We start from the raw sequence: 8,251 nt of genomic DNA, 5'->3' as shown, positions 1-8,251 counted from the left end.
ACATGGCACCTGTAGCCTCAGAAGCCTTAGACTCTAAGGCTTAGAGGCTGCTGGAGGACCAGACACACATTTTGACAGTTTTTCTACCGTTGGCCTTCATGAGCTCAGTTCAATAATTTCCTCCTCTAAACCATCCACCTGTCTTCTCGACCCCATCCCAACTAAGCTGCTCAAAGACTCTCTAACCCTCATTAGCACCTCTCTCTTTGATATGATCAATGTGTCGCTGTTATCTGGTTCTGTCCCACAGTCCTTTAAAGTGGCAGTCATTAGACCCCTTTTCAAAAAAGCAACCCTGGATCCAGAAGTTCTACCAACTACAGACCAACATCAAATCTTCCCTTTCTCTCCAAAATCCTGGAGAAAGCAGTTGCTAAACAGCTCTGTGACTTCTCCACAGCAACAGCCTATTAGAGGATTTCCAGTCAGGGTTCAGGTTCATCCTAGCACAGAAACAGAACTAATCAAAGTTACCAATGACCTCCTACTAGCATCAGATGAGGGACTGGTCTCTGTGCTGGTCCTGTTAGATCTTCATGCAGCTTTTGATACCATTGACCACCACATCCTTCTACAGAGACTGGAACATGACATTGGCATTAAAGGAACTGCACTAAAGTGGTTCAGGTCATATTTCTGAGGTCGATCTCAGTTTGTACAAACTAATGATAAACCACTGTAGTCACTTATGGTGTTCCACAAGGCTCTGTGCTTGGACCAGTCCTCTTCACCCTTTATCTGCTTCCTCTAGATCACATTATTAGGAAACACTCAATTAATTTTCACTGCTATGCTGACGACACACAGCTGTACTTATCAATGCATCCTCATGAAATAAATCAGCTGACTAAACTGGAGGCCTGTCTAAAGGAGATAAAAACTTGGATGACCCATAATTTCCTTCTATTAAATTCTGATAAAACTGAAGTCATTGTCCTGAGCCCAAAACATCTTAGAGACACCCTATCTAATGAGACAGGTACCCTGGAAGGAATTACCTTGGCCCCCAGCACGACTGTAAGGAACGTAGGAGTTCTTTTCGATCAGGATCTGTCCTTTAATGCCCACATTAAGCAAATTTCTGGGACTGCTTTCTGTCATTTACGAAACATTGCTAGGAACAGACACATCCTGTCTCAAAAAGATGCAGAAGAACTAGTCCATGCCTTTGTCACTTCCAGGCTGGATTACTGCAATTCCCTCCTATCAGGCTGTACCAGTAGGTCCCTAAAGACTCTCCAGCTGGTCCGAAATGCTGCTGCCTGTGTGTTGACTAGAACTGGTAGAAGAGACCATGTCTCTCCTATACTGGCTTCTCTGCATTGGCTCCCTGTCAAATTTAGAATAGAATTCAAAATTCTCCTTCTAACATACAAAGTCCTCAACAGTCAGGCTCCTTCATACCTGACAGAGCTCATAGTCCCCTATTATCCAGCAAGAACCCTTCGCTCCCAGGATGCAGGGTTACTGGTGGTTCCTAGAGTTTCTAAAAGTAGAACAGGAGCCAGAGCCTTCAGCTATCAGGCTCCCCTCCTGTGGAACTGTCTCCCAGTTCCGGTCCGGGATGCAGACACCCTCTCGACCTTTAAGAGCAGATTTAAGACCTTCCTTTTTGATCAGGCTTATAGTTGGACTGCTTAGGCTAGCCCTTAGATATGCTGCTATAGGCTCAGACTGCTGGGGGATCTCCCATGGTGCACTGGGCTTCTCTCTCCTCCTCTCTTCCCTCTCTGTCCTCCTGTATGTGTCATACATAAATCATATTCATATGTGTTACAAACTCGTCTTCTTCTCCGGAGCCTTCAGGCTCCCCTCATCCCAGATCCTGGGTGCTACTGGAGGAGGCTGCAGACCTGAAGAGGCTCAAGCTGCCACCCGTAGCTCCACTTGCTTACGTCCCTGTCTGTCCATCAGTCTCTTCCCTTTCTCTCTCTCTCTTTATCTCTGTCCCACTCTTTCCTTCTGCATATCTGTCTTTTTGTCTCTGCCCTTCTCTCTTGCTCTCACGCCCCCCCCCCCCCAACCAGTCAAAGCGGAAGGCCGTCCCCATTGAGCCTGGGTCTGCTCGACATTCCTGCCTGTTCAAAGGAAGGTTTTCATCACCACTGTTGCAGGATGTGCTGCTGATGGAGAATTGTTGGGTGTAGATTCATTGAAGGAGTGTGGAACTAGACCTGCTCTACCTGTAAAGTGTCATGAGATAAGTTTTGTTGTGATTTGGCGCTATACAAATAAAATTGACTTGGCTTGACTAGATTTACTTTTTATAATAAATGTCAGGTAAAATCAGCCTTTTTTATTGGAACGCCACTCTTTGTGCTCAGGGCCAGGCGCGATCCTATTTTGTGCCTTGTAGTTTTTGGGGGAGTTAAGGTGCTGTTTACCATGTGAGCCTGTTTCGTCGCAATTGACTTCACCCGCTGGCAAACAACCTGGGGAAGAAGTTCTCCGGCTGAAAGAGCTGAACTCGAAATGCGTCATCTAGATTTAAAAGAAAAATAACTCAGTCATGAATACAGGGTGTGGAAAATGCAGTAGAAGACAACAAGGCGGCTTCGGCTAAAGGAGCTTGAGGTGCAACAGTTTTCTGTGCCGTCATCACCTTCCCGCCTAGATGGTTTTGATGTGAACAAATGCATTCGACTAATTCCTCCATTTACTGATAAAGATGTGGAAAAGTATTTCACATTATTTGAGCATGTCGCAAATAGCTTGCAGTGGCCTAGAGAGGTTTGGCCTCTGCTTCTTCAGTCTGTGCTTACCGGTAAAGCGCAGGATGCGTCCGCATCTTTGGCAACTACACGTCTTGATTATGAACTAGTGCCCGAGGCGTAGCGACAGAAGTTCCGCAAGTTTAAGAACACAGATAATCAGACTAACCCTAAACCCTAAGCCTCTCAGTTCCAAATGTTCTTTCAACTCCTGTAAAGGTCTCAGACTCCAAAATAAGCATGTCACAGGAACAGCTTTTTAGAGAACAAAAATGTGATCTGTTAACATCTCTTTTTGATTCTGTGTTTTCAGAAGATGACATTAAGGAGAGGTCAGGTGGTACTTTATGAATGGAGAGGTGCTAATGCATAAATGGACTCCACTGTGGGGCTCTGTCCAGGACAACAAATCATAATTCCGCTATGTATTGTGGTGAAATCCTTAAGCTTGCACATGACAATCCGCTAGCTGGTCATTTAGGAGTGAATAAAACTTATGACCAGATCTTGTGATGTTTCTTCTGGCCAGGGTTGAGAGGAGATGAATCATTGTAAAAGATATTATGTTGGTCAGGTCACAGGAAAACCAAATCAGGTTGTTGTGCCATTTCCACTTTTTCCCATACCTGTTGTCGATTAGCCATTCGAGCAGGTTATTGTGGACTGTGTGAGTCCTTTTCCACGTACCAGGGCTGGCAACAAATTTCTCCTGACTATCATGTGCTCTGCAATCCATTTCCCTGAAGCTGTCCCTATGCACAAAATAACGGCCTCCTCAGTGGCAAGGGCTTTGATCAAGTTTGATCACTGTTTGGGCTGCCAAACGTGCTGCAGACTGATCAAGGGTCAAATTTCACATCATAGGTTTTTGCGCAAGTTATGAAGCAGCTTAAAATTAATCACTGTTGTTGTGCCTGTCATCCAGAGAGTCAGGGGCCGATTGAAAGGTTCCATCAAACCTTAAAGTCGATGTTGAGGGCTCATTGTTTGGAGCTCAGTGAAGACTGGGATGAGGGGGTTCATTTGCTTCTTTTTGCCACTCGTGAGATGGTGCAAGAATCAGCAGAACTCGTTTTCGCACACACTGTGCGAGGGCCGCTCAGACTGTTTAAAGAAAAATGGTTGAGTGAAGAGAGTGAGCCACAAAACATCCTAGATTTTGTCTTCAATTTTCATTTTTAACTCCACCATGAATATGAACTGGTGAAGAAAAACGTGTCTGTAGAGTGCAGTCAAAAATGAAGTCGTGGTTTGACAAACGTGCTAAAAATCTAAGTTTCAATCCTGGCGATGAAGTTCTGATGTTGTTACCTGTTCCAAGTTCAGCTTTGCAGGCTCGCTACTGTGGGCCTTACACTGTTAAAAAAAAAAATGAATGAGCAAGGCTTTGTAATCATTACACTGGACAGGAACTGGCGGAGTAGGTTGTGTCACATAAACATGCTGAAACCTTATCTTGGCAGGGACTCTGCCCCACTGCCACCTGTGACAAGGGACGGATCTGTTTTGGCGCTGTCTGGTGCTGAAAGCATTGATGAGACTCTGGCCGCAGGGGCGCTGTCCAGTGCTGAACTCACTGACACGGGAGTTGATCCTGAGTTACCTGACATTTAGGGGGGTGATGTTGCGGGCCTGTCCAATGTTGTTGTGCAGGGGTGGCTGCGAAATTCTGAAATGTTGTCTAAACTTGATAACTGTTTTTCACAGTTGAGTCAGTTTTAACATGAGGATGTGGTCAGTTTGATTAAATCTTGCGTGTCCTTGTTTTCAGATGTGCCGACTCAAACTCATGTTAACCCATGATATCGATGTAGGAGATTCCCCGTCGATAAAACAACACCATTATCGAGTGAATCCAGATAAGCATCACCGTCTGCAGATGCAGGTAAATTACATGCTGGATAACAGCATTGCAGAACTTAGCTGTAGTTTGTGGAGTTCGTCGTGCCTGCTAGCAAAAAAATTTGACGGATCAGATCGCTTTTGCACTGATTTTCGCATGGTGAACAAGGTCACAATACCAGATTGTTAACCTCTTTCCCGTGTCGAGGTTTGTGTAGAGAATGTGGGCAGTGCCAATTTCGTGACAAAATGCAACTTTTTAAAAGGGTATTGGCAAGTCCCACTAACGCCACGGGCGAAGGAAATATCTGCATTTGTGACTCCTGACGCTTTCTACAATATACAGTAATGCCATTCGGTATGTGTAATGTCCCGGCTACATTTCAGTGTTTGCTTAATACTGTGCTGTTGGGGGTGGCTGGCTGTGAAACTTATCTGGATGATATCGTTGCTTACTCGAGTTCATGGGATGATCACATTAAACAGCTTCAGTTGGTGTTTCAGAGGTTGGCTTTATTCTGGCTTCCCTTCCATAATTGCATTTCTAAAAAACTTTGATACATGATGTTAACTTAGCCTCTACAGTTAACCCTGCCAAACTGTGATGCATCTGTGCCACATTGGTTTTAAAAGAGCAGTTGAGTACTGTTATAAAGATGTTTACGTGGCAGTTTCCCAATGAAGGAGAAAACAATCCAACACCGTATGTAGTTGTTCAATGTACTTCTTTAATATTAGAAACAGATCCGGGATCTCCTGCTCATGCATCCCAGGCAGAATCAACGGCATTGCTACACGTCACCTTATTTAAACTCCTGAGCATCAGGAAATAGTAAAAGGTGTTTTACAAGGGGGCCTCACAGCTCTTCCTGAGTAATCAGACTAATTGGAGTGGACTCATTTCCACAACGAAGAGATACTCACATATGATAAGGATTATATGGAAGAACATTCCAAGACTATTTGTCCTTAGATCCACGTAAACTTGTATGCTTGACTTATAAGTTTACGTAAGTTCAAAGTATTATTAAAAGATAACATATAAGACAACAGAAAAAACATAACACATAATATCAAGTACTAATCTTGCAGCTCTATTTTGAGCTAATTGTAGGTTTTTTATATCCATTTTAGCAGCAGAGCACCACACAACCATACAGTACTCCAAATGTGAGAGAACTAATGCCTGCATTACCTGCTTTCTAATTAATGGTGTGATATAGGGAGAACATCTATGTGTGACAGCAATGCCCTGCCCCATTTTTACAACAATAGCATCAATATGATCTGACCATGTCAAGCACTCATCAATTGTGACTCCCAGTAACTTCATTTTATTAACTTGCTGTGTTGAGGTACTCGCCATAGACAGACTCAATTGGGAATCTCTGGCCAGCATATCTCTAGTACCCAAGACTATGAACTTTGACTTGGACACATTCAAGATTAATTTATTTTCTTTGACCCAATTCAACACTAATTGTAATTCATTAGATAATCCTTAATTTAGTTTTTTATACATAGTTGCAGCACAGAATATTGTTGAATCATCTGCATACATAATCATATTGGCTTGGAAAATAATGGAAAATAAAAGAGGGCCTAAACAGCTTCCCTGAGGGACACCACATATAACATCCTTACTTGTGGAGATACTGCATTATAAAACACTCTTTGCCTCCTCCCAGAGAGATAACCATCCATCCAAGAGAGAGGCGAGGATAAAAATCCATACGCCTTCAGTTTGGTCCTTAGCAGTTAATGATGGCTGACAACCAACACCGCACTGAAATCAAGCATTACTGTCCCTACCATTTTCCTGTTGTCCAATTCCTCCAGCCATTTGTCAGTCATATGCACTAAAGCAGAGTTAGTTGAGCGACCAGCCCTGTATGCATATTGAAATTATGCAATTAACTGATTACTTAAAAAATACTGCTGTATTTGATTAAAAACTATCCTCTCCAACATTTTGCTGAGCACCAGTAATAGACTTATAGGCCTACTATTAGCCCCACAAAATGCAGCTTTTTTGTCTTTGAGCAGTGGTATTAGCTTAGCTTCTTTCCACAATGAAGGACACAAGGAGCTGGCCAAACATCTGTTAAAGATATGACATATAGGAATAGATAATTCTTTAGCTGACACCTTAAGAAATTTACCATCCAAATTGTCAATACCTGGAGGTGTATCATCAGAAAGTTGCAACAACATTTTCTCAACCATAGAGACATCAACCAGCCTAAACTCAAAAGTGCAATCTTTCTCTTTCATAATATCTTTTTAATTATATTAACTGACACAGGACTAGTTAATGGAGGTATGCTCTCTCTTAATTTCACTATTTTGTTGATGAAAAGATTATTAAAATAATTAGCAATTTCAGGGGGTTTTGTAATATAAATACCATCACAGTCTACATAATTGGAACTTGAATTAAATTTCGTACCCATAATTTCATTTAGTGTTTTCCACATTTTCTTACTACCATTCTTAGCATTACTGAATTTCTGTTGATAGTATACTTTTGTGTTCCTATTCAATTAAGTGACCTTATTTCTTAATTTACAATATTGTACCCTATCATGTAAACATCCTGACTGATTAAAAGCTTTTTTGGCATTATCTTGCTGCATCATTAGAGCCTTTAGCTCGTCAGTCAACCATGGAGTACTGCTATGCTTTACACTATGCTTACTCAAAGCGGCATGATTGTCAACCAGTCCATTTAATTCAAACCTGAATTTTTTTAGGGCAATTTCTGGGCCATTTTCTAAACATACATCTGACCATTGCACATTACCAACGTCTGCCACAAACAGATCTGGATTAAACCTCTTAAAGGACCTCCTGAATATTACCTTATTTCAAGCCCTGGGAATTTTAATTTGCCTTGTAAGAGAAACTAAATTGTGTTCACTACGACCTATGGGTGAGGATTTAGATTTTGAACAGTGGTCGGGAACATTTGTCAAAATGTAGTCTATGCAGGTTGATGACTTACCACCAGCTTTATTTACAAACACTCTAGTTGGAATACAGCCACACCACCTCCATATTTATTTATATCCCTCCGAAATATAGTATAATTATTTATTCACAACACTTCATCCTCAAAGGAGGAGAGTACTGTTCTCCCAGGGCGTGAGGTACTTACACAGTTACCAGTCTAACAGTCAGCCAAACTCAGGTATAACACAACACTTGAGCCAGGATTAGAGCCACTTGCTCCCTTTATTTCCTCACTTTATATGGTGAAATACCACGAGTGAAACTGTAAAAGAACATAATACAAACCCTTAATTTCTTTCACAGCATGTCCCTAATATAAACAGTGTTGAATTATACTATTCAAATATAGCACAAGAACTGCGCACCAGAAATAACCATTCACGTTGCCTTGCTGAACTTAACGTCACACATTCCTCACCACTCATACAAAGTCCTACATTACGAACTTGCAACCATTGCTTTCGTGAGCATGAGAAGAGAAGAGACCATTTGTGGAACTATTAGCCGTCTTTCTTACTGCCGGGCTTCTACCATTGCTGCTACGGGAAACACAACTTCGCCTATCACGCTTCAAAATAAAAGTGGCGCTTTCAAAATAAAAGTCTCCCGTTTTCTTCAGAACAATAACAACTGACTGTGTTTCTCATGTACATATTCCTAGCACAAGTTTAACCTATAACAAATCA

The sequence above is a fragment of the Aulostomus chinensis genome, chromosome 5 (genome assembly GCF_037954235.1).
Source record: "Aulostomus chinensis isolate RoL2024-O1b breed Wild chromosome 5, RoL_Achi_v1.0, whole genome shotgun sequence".
NCBI classification, from domain to species: domain Eukaryota; kingdom Metazoa; phylum Chordata; class Actinopteri; order Syngnathiformes; family Aulostomidae; genus Aulostomus; species Aulostomus chinensis.
Note: the sequence above shows the minus strand (reverse complement) of the source record.